At 32.6% G+C, this 12,383-nt stretch overlaps 1 protein-coding gene across 1 annotated transcript in view; it reads right to left on the bottom strand.

The window, feature by feature from the left end:
• Nucleotides 1-10,854, bottom strand: part of LOC126762206 (protein still life, isoform SIF type 1-like) — a 154,755-nt gene extending 143,901 nt beyond the window's left edge. The window contains exons 1-2 of the mRNA XM_050478774.1: nt 10,491-10,854; nt 5,152-5,515 (exon numbers count right to left, since the gene is read on the bottom strand). The gene's annotated coding sequence lies outside the window, so the exon portion shown is untranslated. The remainder of the gene's footprint in view (nt 1-5,151; nt 5,516-10,490) is intronic.
• Between the last annotated feature and the right edge of the window lie 1,529 nt (nt 10,855-12,383).

Raw genomic sequence — 12,383 nt, 5'->3', positions numbered from 1 at the left:
TGGAAAAGCGTACCTGTCAACTTTAAACTTCATCACACATAAATGGCTGGCCAATTATCTTGAAAATAACGAAAGAAGACTTTGAGTGATCTTAGGGTCGTCGTTCGGTTATCAGAAATTGATGGACAAGAATATTCCATACTAATATATTCCATAAAATAGAGCAAAATTATAAGTAATAAATTCGGTTTTCAAATACTTTCAAATAGTTATATTTATATATTTCACGCTGTAAATTTAAATTTTGTGTGATTCAGAGCCCACAAATGAAAGGAGTAGTTTCCAAAATACACATTTTTTGTAAATTTATTGTTTTATAAGCAAAGTTTTGACACTTATTTGGTACAATCTCAAATATACACATATTTTTGCCTACATTTGGGAGCACAGTTGTCACACTCTATCGAAGACACACACCTAATTTCTTAGACGGAGCAAATGGAATGCCTTAAAGAACGAGATAAACATAAAAAGAAAAATGTAATATTTAGCACTTATCTATACCTTTGCTGTGTTCTGATTGTCTTGTTAAACACTTAAAGTGGGTTTATTACTACGATGTCGAAATTAACCAACTAGCGAATACGCTCCAAAAACAAGCTGAATTCGAAAGAGCTAGTAAAGTAGATAAAAACTATAGTTAATACACGTCACTTTCGTAGCATGCTATTTAGTGGTTGACCATAGTATCGTGTCTCACGGTCAAACGGTCAATTAGGTATATTACTTTTTGGTAGTTTTTGGGCGTATACGTAAGGCAATTTGTTTTAAATGACCTGTGGCATATTCCACCATGAATCTGACTCTCTTTTTGGCAAGATTCGAAACGAGAGTAATCGCTCAGCTATACTATTTACTAGATTTGATTCCCTACGACTTTTCTATTTCCGAAACTGAAAAACTTTGCTTCGCGAAACGCGTCTTAAGTGCACTGGTGCCATTAAAAATCATTCGGCATCGCAGTCGAGACTTCGGGAAACGCGTCTTGAGGCCATTAAAAGTCATTCGCTGAAGGCACTGAAGGCCATCTAAGCCGAGTCTTACATACGGCAAGTGTATGGAAAATTGGATTAAGCATTATTATGCTTTTATTAACTCAAAAGGTGTTTATTTTGAAGACGATAATAAAAATTTGTATTGAAAACCTGAAAGTACAGCTTATTTTTCAGTCTGGCTCAAATTTTCTCAGATATTACTTTGCTAGTAACAACTACTACCTGAATAATGCCGGAAATGGCATAACTAATAGGAAGTAAAATTATCAAAATCGGAGGTATATTCATCTCCGATTTAAAGTGAACGAATTCCATTCTAGAAAAATAGGTCATAACTCAAAATTGATAAATTCGGGAACTGAAGTGACTAAATTTATAGAATGCTTTGATTTGATGTGAATAAACTTAGGAAAAATGATGTTTTGAGTTTCTGGAAAATAAAAATGAAAATGGCAGCTCGAACGCGGTTTAGAGAGTTAAAATGCTCCAAAAAATATACTAAGCAAACTTTAGTATGGTTTTGGAAATGCGAGTCTTCTTCTTTACTGACGTAGACTTCGCTTACAGAACTTACGAAGTTATAGCAGAGTTAACAACAGGACTCAAATCGTTGCTTTCTCTTCCATCCGGACAACATGACCTAGCTAGCGCAGTCGCTGTCTCTTCCTCAAAACCTTTCTCTCGAACACTTCCAAGACTCATCAGATGTTATTATGGTCCATGCCTCCGCACCATATATCAGGACGAAAATGGTGAGGAACTAGTAGAGTTTGGTCTTTGTTCGTCGAGAGAGGAAGTTACTTTATAATTGTCTACTCAGTTCGAAGTAGCACCTGTTGGCAAGAATGATTCTGCGTTAGACTTCAAAGCTGATTATTGGTGTTGATGCTGGTTCACTTGAAACCAAATGAGAGATCAATTTCATTATATTTAGAATATGACATTTCAACATTTTTATAACCACTGGGGTTTTAACAGGAAATGATTGAAATTCTGTTTTTTTTTCTGTTTCATTCAAATTTATTAAATCCTAAACATCTGTGAATACATATATTGTGGCATTCTAAGAATATAATGGAATCTCTACTGACTACTTACTACTATTGTGTGTATGGCTGAAGACTCTAACACACTTTTGCAGAGAAAAATTTCCATTTGTATTTAATTTAGTGCTAGAAACATTCCAAAACCCAAAAATGAGCAAACTCGAGCCAAAATGTGCTACGAATGCCAACAATTCCCTTGCATTTTAATAGTAAAGTTGTACTTTTTGCTAAATACTCGCTATTCGTTGGTTCCCAAATAATTGTGGTTTACGGTACGAACATTTTCGTTTTCTATTCCATGCGCCAGCACATATTTTGTTTGAATACAAAAATACACCAAAAAATAATATATTTTATAGCTCTGGGCTGTCATCTACTCATTTCCCTTTTTCCACTATTTACTTTATCTATAATTTCCATCTCGAGTGCGCACACTTCACACAATCTCCGTATAAGCTGGTTCGTGTTGTGTGTCGCCACCCGCTACCAACCCACTACAGCAGGCCTCGTAACACTGCTTACGTAACGGTATTGCTGTAATGGTCGTTTGAGTCGCTGGGCGGGGCAGGTCGACATTTAACTGTATTGTACGTGTTTATAAGTTTGAATGGGATTCTTTTTCGTTCATCTTTTGTTGTCACTGATTTGCTGGTTATGTGTGTTCTCTTTTCACTCCGCTGTTCGTCTAACACTATTTTCATTTCATTTATTTTCGTTAGTTTTCATTTTGTCGAGGTGTCTTTCTTCGTACAGATTTAGTTGCCGGCATTCGATCATTTGATACGTACGAGCAATCTTATTACCAACCTGCCCCGTCTATTTCGATGAAAAAAAAAGCGAAAATTATTGGCAGCAGGCAGCTGGCGTCTCCAGTAGCAAAGCAATGGAAGTTTATCATTGTTTTCTATGGAGTGAAATACTGCGCGTTAGCTTTATATTTGTGCAGAGTTGCCACACTTTTGACTTTAAAGTTGATACTGATTTTCGTTTTTTTCCAAAATTTTATTCAAATAATGTGAATTTCTTGCAGTTAAAGGTTGTTGTGAAAACTAGTAAAAAGTTTTGAAAGAAACGGTATTTTCTGCAACAAGTACTTATACCTTTTACAATAAGAGTTGTGTAACCATAGTTTAATATGAATTTCAGCCAAATTTTAGGCAACGATTTTTAAAATTTTTTTTATTACTGATTTCTGAGAATGAAAATAAAACGCTGCCTACATTTGGGCTTAAATAGTGTAAATTTTAGACTTTTAAGCTCAATGTTGCCTACATTTAGCCTGAGAATAAATCTTAGAAACCTTGAAGTTCGTATACAGCAAAAAAAAAATCGAACATCTATAAAGACTAATATTTGGCATTGCGTTCAGAAAATATCAAAAATTTTGCTTTTATTTTAGTTACATATTGTGGCAACTCTGCGTCAGTTACACAAGCTGCTTTGCTTCTTTGAATGCGTGGCATTAGCAGATTACAAGTAAACGTAAACAAAAATAGAATTTCGCAATTTCTCCTATTTTCTTTCTGAAATGAAAGTAAAGCTTTGAAGTCTCATTTCACATCGCGCTAACGCTTTGATAGGCACTTTGTTATCTATGTACCGCTACATATACGAGCAAAAGAGTATAGAAGGCATTTTTCTGAAATTTATATTTCATTCTCAAAGATGAAATATATTGATATATAGTATTTATATATGTATGTTATATGTATATATGCATACATATGTGGAAATTGAATATACATGTTACGTTTACCGTAACGTTAAGTACTAAAAGCAGATACGAATAATGGTAGGCGAAGATTGGCTAAATTGCATGGAAAGAAAGCAATTGAATCTTTAGAAAGTTCTCTAAAAGTCCTTTGTAATTTTTTTGAATCTTTAAAAGTGTAAGTTTTAATTGCATAATAATTGCAGAGGCTGTTAGAAACATCAAATTTTTTTATTCATCTTCATTTGTATGGAATATAGAGTTCCAGAGGCACAATACTTATAAATTAAAAAGCATAAAGTATTTGTGTATTGTGTCATATATGGACAGAAATGAAAAGATACAGCACTCCAAGTACACATCTAGTTTGAATTGAATTAAAGCCTGGCATTATTTCAGAGTTTTGATACCTTTTTTCGTGTAATATAAAATAGCAAAGTTGATTCGATTGGTAAAACTTCAAAACCGTGAATTTATTATAATGTGTAGTACAAAAAATTCTGCTTATCAAAGGCGTATAGCCAATTTCTTACTGAACATTTAGGGGTTACATGGGTAAAAATGATATATTTTATTAGAATTTTTTTATTGTTACAAACATATAATATTAACAAAGAAATTCTGAAATTTTTGTAAAAAAATACATCCGCATTGGCAGGATAACTTCTTTTTGAGTTTAAACCTCAAAAGAAAACAAAAAAAACTGAAAATTGTATTTTTAGCGGACATTTTTACAAAAAATGAAAATTTGAGTGAAAATTTCGCGACATATTTTTCAATTTTTTAAAATCAAAAAAAAAAAAAAAAATGACAAAACCCTTCATCCAAGTCTTCAAGAATTGTATAGCAAAGATCTATGTAAAAGTTCATGAAGATCGGTTGAGTAGTTCTCGAGAAATCTTGTCAACCGACTTCAAATGACAGCTTCGATAAAAATGCGTTTAAAGACTGGCTAGTCTCGAGCACACAAGTTCTTAAGGCTGTTTCCCCAGATCAACTTGAAAGTTTAGTGCAATATTTCAGAGGTATTGTAGAATTTAATAAGTTAATAGAAAAATTCGATTTTCTTAAACCTGTAAACCCATGTAATACGTTAACGGAAAAACATGTAATCACAGCAATGGTTGATAACCGTTTTTAGCAACGACAGTGAACGCATGTAACTTAACAATTTTCAATTAAATGTATATTTTTAAAATATGTATAAATAAAGCTGTAAAATGTTAAAACAATTGTTACGATAGTTTTGTTTTTAATTCCAAAAATTCGCCATTTTTTGGGCTTTCACACGAACTCTCAAACAGTACTAGATATGCAGGGAAGTTGACTTTGTTTTACACTGTCTAATATTGTTACTAATATTTTTGTAAATTTATTAAATTTTATAAAGTCTACTTACCCTAAAACTAACCAACTTTATGCGACCTCTGCTTGCATAGTATCTGTTGTAGTGATGAGCAGCTGTACAAATATGTTACGTATACGACATGTTGACTTTTTAGCGAATTCCGGCGGCAGTTTTGTTAATTACATGTAGATACGTGCATATTGATGGTTTTCACTTTTTAAACAAATATTGAGCTCTTCGCACTTTTTTATTAAATATTTGTTATTTTTTTAATGCAAATATTTTAATTTTTTTTAATAATTTTTTAAAATTTTTTTAAATATTTTTTTAATTTATTATTTTTTCAACTGCTTGCAATGAACATGTAAGTGCAATATTAATTATTATTCATAATTTTCACATCAAAACTGCAGTGCTGGCAGAAAGGAGAAAAAAATAACACTTATCAGTTATAAGCCATAAATTCAGATAAAAACATCAAATATTTTTTTTTGTAAAATTTTCGCGCACACACGCCAAAGCAAGCAACAAAAAATCACAGCTTTCTCTATGTACACACACACATATGCGCTATTTTAGCACACAAACACGCCCCGTTTTTGTTGTTGGCTTTGTGTGTAAACAATGTGCACGCTCATGTTTGCTTGCGCAGCACCAAATTATCGATGGGCTGGTGTTAGTTACACATTGCCGGAAGGATGAGCACAATTTTAGGCGCCTAATGACCGCAATGTTGACTTGTGTGCGAGCTTGCGATGAGCAGGCACATGAAAATAACAAATTTAACAACGGTAAATACACACTGATTTAAAGGCTAAAAATAGATTTATGTATACATTAGAGTGAGTGGCTGCTGTTGCGGGAGTAAAAGTCTATAAAGTGCATAAAACAGCAGCTTTTGAAATTAATCACTTCGAACAAATAACACTGTGATTTTGAGGTCAATTATAACAAATATTTGCAATTTTTCCAGGTCACCAAATCAGTAGAAATATTACATTAGAATTCAAATGAAATTTCAAATCGATTAAGCCAAGCTTTGAAAGTCTTTATTGAGTATACGTTTGAGCATTGAGCATCAGCATAGATACATTGTAAGTATATAATTTTGCATTTCAAATATTGCAATTAACGGTTTGTACAACAAAAATATTGCTTAATTTTGGTCCATCAAGGATTGGTGCGCTAAGTTTAGGCGGGGTGAAATGAGCACCGAAGACAAGATGCCCAAAAGAGATTGTTACGAAAAAAACTATAAAAAAAAGTCCACAAAATAATTTTGAATGAACGCAAAGTGAAGTTGTTCGAGATATTAGGCAATCTAAAGATATCAACTGAGTGTGTACATCATATCATTCACGAATATTTGGGAATGAGCAAGCTCGGTGTAAAGTGCGGTATCCACTTTTGACCAAAAACAACCATGATTTTATTATTCGGGGCAATGCTTGGAGATGTTTAAGCGTAATAAGCCCGAGTGCTTGCATCAATATGTGACAAACAATAAAACATGGCTCAATCATTTCCCTCCGCAGTCCAATCGACAGTAATCCGATGGACTGAACACGATGAGCCCGCTTCAAAGCATAGAAAAACGCAATTTTCGGCATCTATATTTTGGGATGCGCATGTAATAATTTTAATTAACTATCTTAAAAAAGGGAGAATAATAAACAGCGACTATCACGTAGTGTTATTGAATGGTTGAAAGAACGAAATCCTCGAAAAACCGTATTTGAAGAAAAAAAAGTGCTATTTTACAGGGACAGTATTCCGTATCAGAAGTCTGTGAGAACGATGGCAAAACTCCGTGAATTAGGCTTCAAATTGCTTCTGTATTCAACGTATTCTCCAGATCTGGCCTCCAGCGACTATTTGCTGTTATCAGCTCTTAAAAGAACACTCAAAAATGAATTCGAAAAATTGGAGGCACACTATGATAAGAGTATTACTCTTGAAGGGAACTATGTTGAATAAAAAAAACGAGTTTTCAATTAACCTGTTAGGTGATATGCTAACTTGTTTCATCACTACTTTTGATAAGTGAAGTTAGTTAACTCAAATGGGATTTATGTGATTCAAATTCAACCAAACGGACCAAATTTTTTATATTGAGTATATAAAGGAAAAATCAATAAGTGGCTCAGAAGTCGAATTACTACATAATATTATAAGGTTTAGGCCAATTGTAGACTAATTTCATAATTTTCAAGAAATCTTGTCTATCATTTCAATAAAAGATCACACATTTTGACCACCATAAATGGTTTAAGGTAAGGAGAAAATATCGGAAATCACTACATCATGTGTGACGGGACTAAATGAAGCTCTATGCTGAAGCTGTTAACCTTTTTCATTGCTCAGCTATGCTCGAGATCATATTTTGAAGCAATTTTATGAATATATTACTCATTTGCTGCCCGCTATTTTCTTCATATAGTCTGCTAAGATGTTGTTGTAACCACAGAAAGTATTCCTGAAGTAATTTCGAGGCATCGTGTCGAGTTTAGAATCCTTGGCAGGATAAAAATACGGTACCGTTCCGGTTATTTAGATCCGACTATCGTGGAAGGGAGAATTACAGAGATCATTATATGTGGTGAGTATGTATGTGGGGCCTGTGTTTAACCGATTTCGCAAATTTTTAGCATTAAACTGCAATATATATGTATATACATTAGATATATCTATTTTTCATAAGATATTTTGTTTATTGACCGCTATATACGAAATAAAGTCAACCGAAATATTAAAAATCTATAAATTTTTTTTTTCATTAAGGTGCCCCATATACGTTTTATGCGATATAAGAGATGTATTGACCTTATTTTATCCACTTTTGGTATTACGACATATCATTACCAGCAATAGATGCTTTCACAGTTTTATTAAGATACCTCATAATTTGACCAATATATAAGGCATAAATTCAAGCAAATGATTTAAAATCCTAATAATAATTATATTGGGGCTAATAGCATTGACAGACGGCAGCGTTAAACCAGATCAATTGCATTTTTCGGGATTAATTCAGCAGTTACCACAGCTAACTCCGTTGCTGAATCCAAAAATAACTCGCAAAATTTTAGGGAGTTTGTGAGATTTTCGTTGGCAACATTGTTAAAAATGGCCAATTTTCATCTATTGTGAATGAAATACAAGCAACCCTGACAGCTGTTTATCAAATTCTCAATATAATATCAATAAAACTTCTATGTTATGATGCAGTTTTAAAAATAATGTATTGATATGTTTTTGTAATAAAAAATGGTTTGGTAAAAATTGGTCGGCTAACAACCGTAAGGTTTATCTTCTATCAATTTTCATTGAAAATATTATAAAAAGGACAATGAGCTGTTTATGAGAGTTTCAAACTCGCATAGCTGCCGTCTGTCACCTACAAATTTGGATCTGATTAAGTGCGCAGTTAATCCGGATTAACGCTGCCGTCTGTCAAGGCTATAAGGGAAGTATTGTCATATTTTATTTGTTTTTAACACTAGAATACAACATTATCAAAAAAAGATTCTCAACGAAATGTACTAAGATATTTTATGTATTGACCGTTATAAACGGTAAAAAAACGGATGTCTGATATTCTTATATTAGGTATATGGGGTATTGGGGTAGTACTGTCCCGATTCCACCTATTTTTGTCATTACTACAATTCATTAACAGAACAATATGATTTCTGAGTTCCATAAGGTTTCCTCACATAACGTCACCAATATATGTGGTGAGTCATCCGAGTGTGTGAAAATCCAGTTATTAGTTATATGGAGGCTTGAGCAAGATTTTCTCCAATTTTTTCGGTTGTAGGCACAAAGATGAAATGATATAAGAAAAATTCACCTGCTCAATTTTGTAAGTTAACTCACTTATTGACCGAGGTATTAATTAAAACAAATTTCTTAATTTGTATATATGAATAGTTATTTGCTAAATGGATCGAAACACTGATAATAATTATTTATTTGTTTATTTTTGCAAACGAGACACCGAAAATAATTCCGTTAGCTTCACATGTGTTTGTATTTATAAATATAGTACATGCAGTTTGAATAAGCTGACAAAAGAACAAAAAATTGTTGGAAATAAATATTAGAAAAATTCATATTCATATGCGAAATCAACCGAAAAATTTATAATAATTTAATATGTCACATTTACTCAAATTACACTTTAAAGTAGACATTAGTGTGAATAACAGTATTCCAGTATTCATATTTTGCATACAAATTGTATTTTGTTCAAAAAAATTACACCAATAATTTTTCCTTTTTATTACAATTCATTCACATATGTGTCAAGTGCACAGTCCTTTGTAGCCTTTGTCTAACGAAAATTATTATATTTTTTATTTTTCTCCCAGCGCATCTGCCGCAAGTGGCGCCTTTATGCAACTGTATACTTTGTTTTGCTTTTAGTTTTGTTTTTGTTGTTACATTTTGTTTTTCATAAACCTGTTTTGTTTAAGTGACACACTGATTAAGCATCAAATAACGATTTGTTCCAGCCTATTTAACTGCAATGACCTTGGGGCCTCAGCACACTCACACACAACAACAAAAAACAGCGATTATTTATAAACACATATGCGCGCACCTATCGGCAAGGTGCCACGCCCTATAAGCTTTGTGATATAGGCACAAAAGAGATTTTGTTTTGTTTTTTTTTGTTTTAATTTAGAGGTTGATGCTTGCTGAAAATAATTTTTTTGAAAATTTTCAAATATAATTTTGCAAAATTAAGATTTATTTTTTTTTTTAATTTTGGAATTATTTTAAAATTTTCTTTTAATTAATTTCGAATTTTCAACGTTTTTTTATTTTTAAAAATTATAAATATATTTTTTTTAAATTTTTTTTTAAAACTATTTTTTTAATTTATTATTATTTTTTTTTTGATGTTTTAATTCTTACTTTTAGTTACTCTCGCACATGTTCAAATATAATTTTGCAAAATTAAGATATATTTTTTTTAATTTTTGGATTTTTTAAAATTTTTTTCAATTAATTTCGAAATTTTTTTATTTTTAAAAATTAAAAATATTTTTTTTTAATTTTCTTTAAAACTATTTTTAATTTATTATTATTTTTTTTTTTTTGATGTTTTAATTCTTAGTTTTACTCTCGCACATTTTATTTTTAAAATTAAGATTTTTTTTTTTTTAATTTTGATTTTTTTTAATTAATTAATTTTTTTTAATTTTAATTTTTTGTTTTAATTTTTAAATTTATTTTTTAATTAATTTTTTTAAAGTTTTTTAACCTTTTTTAATATTAAAAATTATTTTAATTTATATTTTTTTATATTTTATATTATTATTATTTTCAGTTACTCCCACACATTTTTTCTTATTAAAATTTCCACACATTCCACAAATTACCTGGCAAAGCTTAAATTTTCAAATATCAACTGTCACACCTGGTTTCCGTCAACACTTATTTGGCAGTTAAAGCATTTACTGTTATACAGCGCGAACACACAAACAGTTAGACGCACTCAATTTCACAAATATTTTTCGCATTTCCGCACACTTTTGCCGCCTTCCTGTGATATTTTGTCGCTTTCTAGTATTTCCGTTATACACAAATAAATTTTGTAAAATTTTTGTTGTTGTTTTTTTTTTAATTTTTTATTCAAACTAATTTTTTTATTCACAGTAAAAACATCCCCGCGGGGAGGAGCGCGCTTACTTTTGCTCGACCAAATTCGTTATATCGAGATCCACTGACAGCTCCCGTGCGAAGTCAAACTACAACTGCCACATGCCACACATCTCGGCGATGCTCAGCCACATGGTTGCCGCGATTCAGCGCCAACAACTTGCATCCATTGCTATGACAAACCGTACACGGCCAGCAACACAATGGATGTAGTAGTAAACACAACAACAATAACAATAATAACAACAACAATAAAAACAACAACAGTAGACAGTAGCTAAAACAACAAGAAACAGTAGGAAAAACAGCAAGAAGAAACAATAAAAAACAACAACTACAAAAACAATAATAATAGTACAACAACAACAACAACAATGAGTAACTTCCAGCAAAGCATGGCCACGGCCTTACTTCTGTGGCGCGCGCTACGCTCCTCAAGCGTTTTACAGTGCTGGCCCTCGGTAATCCCCCTTCACCCCGCATCTTCAGCTTATACGGAAGGTCTGAGCGCCTTCTCTCGCTTTGTGCTATTACTTAGCGCACAGTTGTATGCTTTGAGGCGGTAATATGCTGCGCTGGTCGCCATTGTTAACACATATACACCGACACACACACACACACACATTTAAAAATATCCTGTTTGAACTGCTCAATGGCAAGAGAGCTTGTGGAAATGTTGCAAACCTAAATTTAGTCGACAATAAGCAATGTATCACAAAAAAGCAAAGAACAACAACAACAATAGCAACAAAAAACAACAACAACGCTAACGGTAATGGCCACTGTAACGGCGTTTCGAACGGTTTAGCCTCGTATATCCCTTTAGGATGCTTAGCTGAGCGAAAGTCCTCGCGCTGGCGCTCACAGCGCGCGCTGTGGCAGCAACCTTGTGCTTTTACGGTTTCTCCGTTAGCCTTCTTGCGTATGCACACAAACAAAATTACATTTACAACTATACATATACATATATATATGTATGTAGCAATTGTTGTTGTTATTACGATTTCCTGAGTCCTCTTTGTGTTGCCAGTTTTATTTTGCCGCCTTTTATTATTGTTATTGTACGCACACATACATATCACACATATACGAAGACCTATGTATGTATGTATGTGTGTGTAAAGGGTTCTGCGTTGCCATAGTTTATTGGCATCTCTGGCGCGCTATTTGTACTGCCAACTGAATTCGATTGCACGTGACTTTATTAAGCTTCCTTATCAGTAGCTGAGAGCAGCAAATGAAATTGGCGAGCAATTGATGCTGAGAGCATTTGTGAATGGTGAGCATTGTAAGGACATGCGCATAATGCAGAATCTTTCAAATGTTGTACGAAAGTTGATAAGGAAACCAAGTTATTGTTGCTGCAACATGTTGGTAAATACTATGAATGTTGCTCAATATTATGAATGTTGCTCAACATGTTGAAATTTTGCTTTATGCACTACGAATCAACGCTGTTGTTGAGCTTTACACGCAAGAAAAGTAGTTTGATTCGGACGATAAAATTTTAAGTATGCTTTGAGGCTAATTAAACTCTAGCAACATGTTGCACAAGAAAATAGTAAATTTGTTCAGACAAGGTATTTGCTTTATTCTAATATGACGCAAAGCAT

This window comes from Bactrocera neohumeralis, chromosome 6, assembly GCF_024586455.1.
Source record: "Bactrocera neohumeralis isolate Rockhampton chromosome 6, APGP_CSIRO_Bneo_wtdbg2-racon-allhic-juicebox.fasta_v2, whole genome shotgun sequence".
Lineage (NCBI taxonomy): Eukaryota > Metazoa > Arthropoda > Insecta > Diptera > Tephritidae > Bactrocera > Bactrocera neohumeralis.
This window is presented reverse-complemented; position numbering and strand designations above follow the sequence as displayed.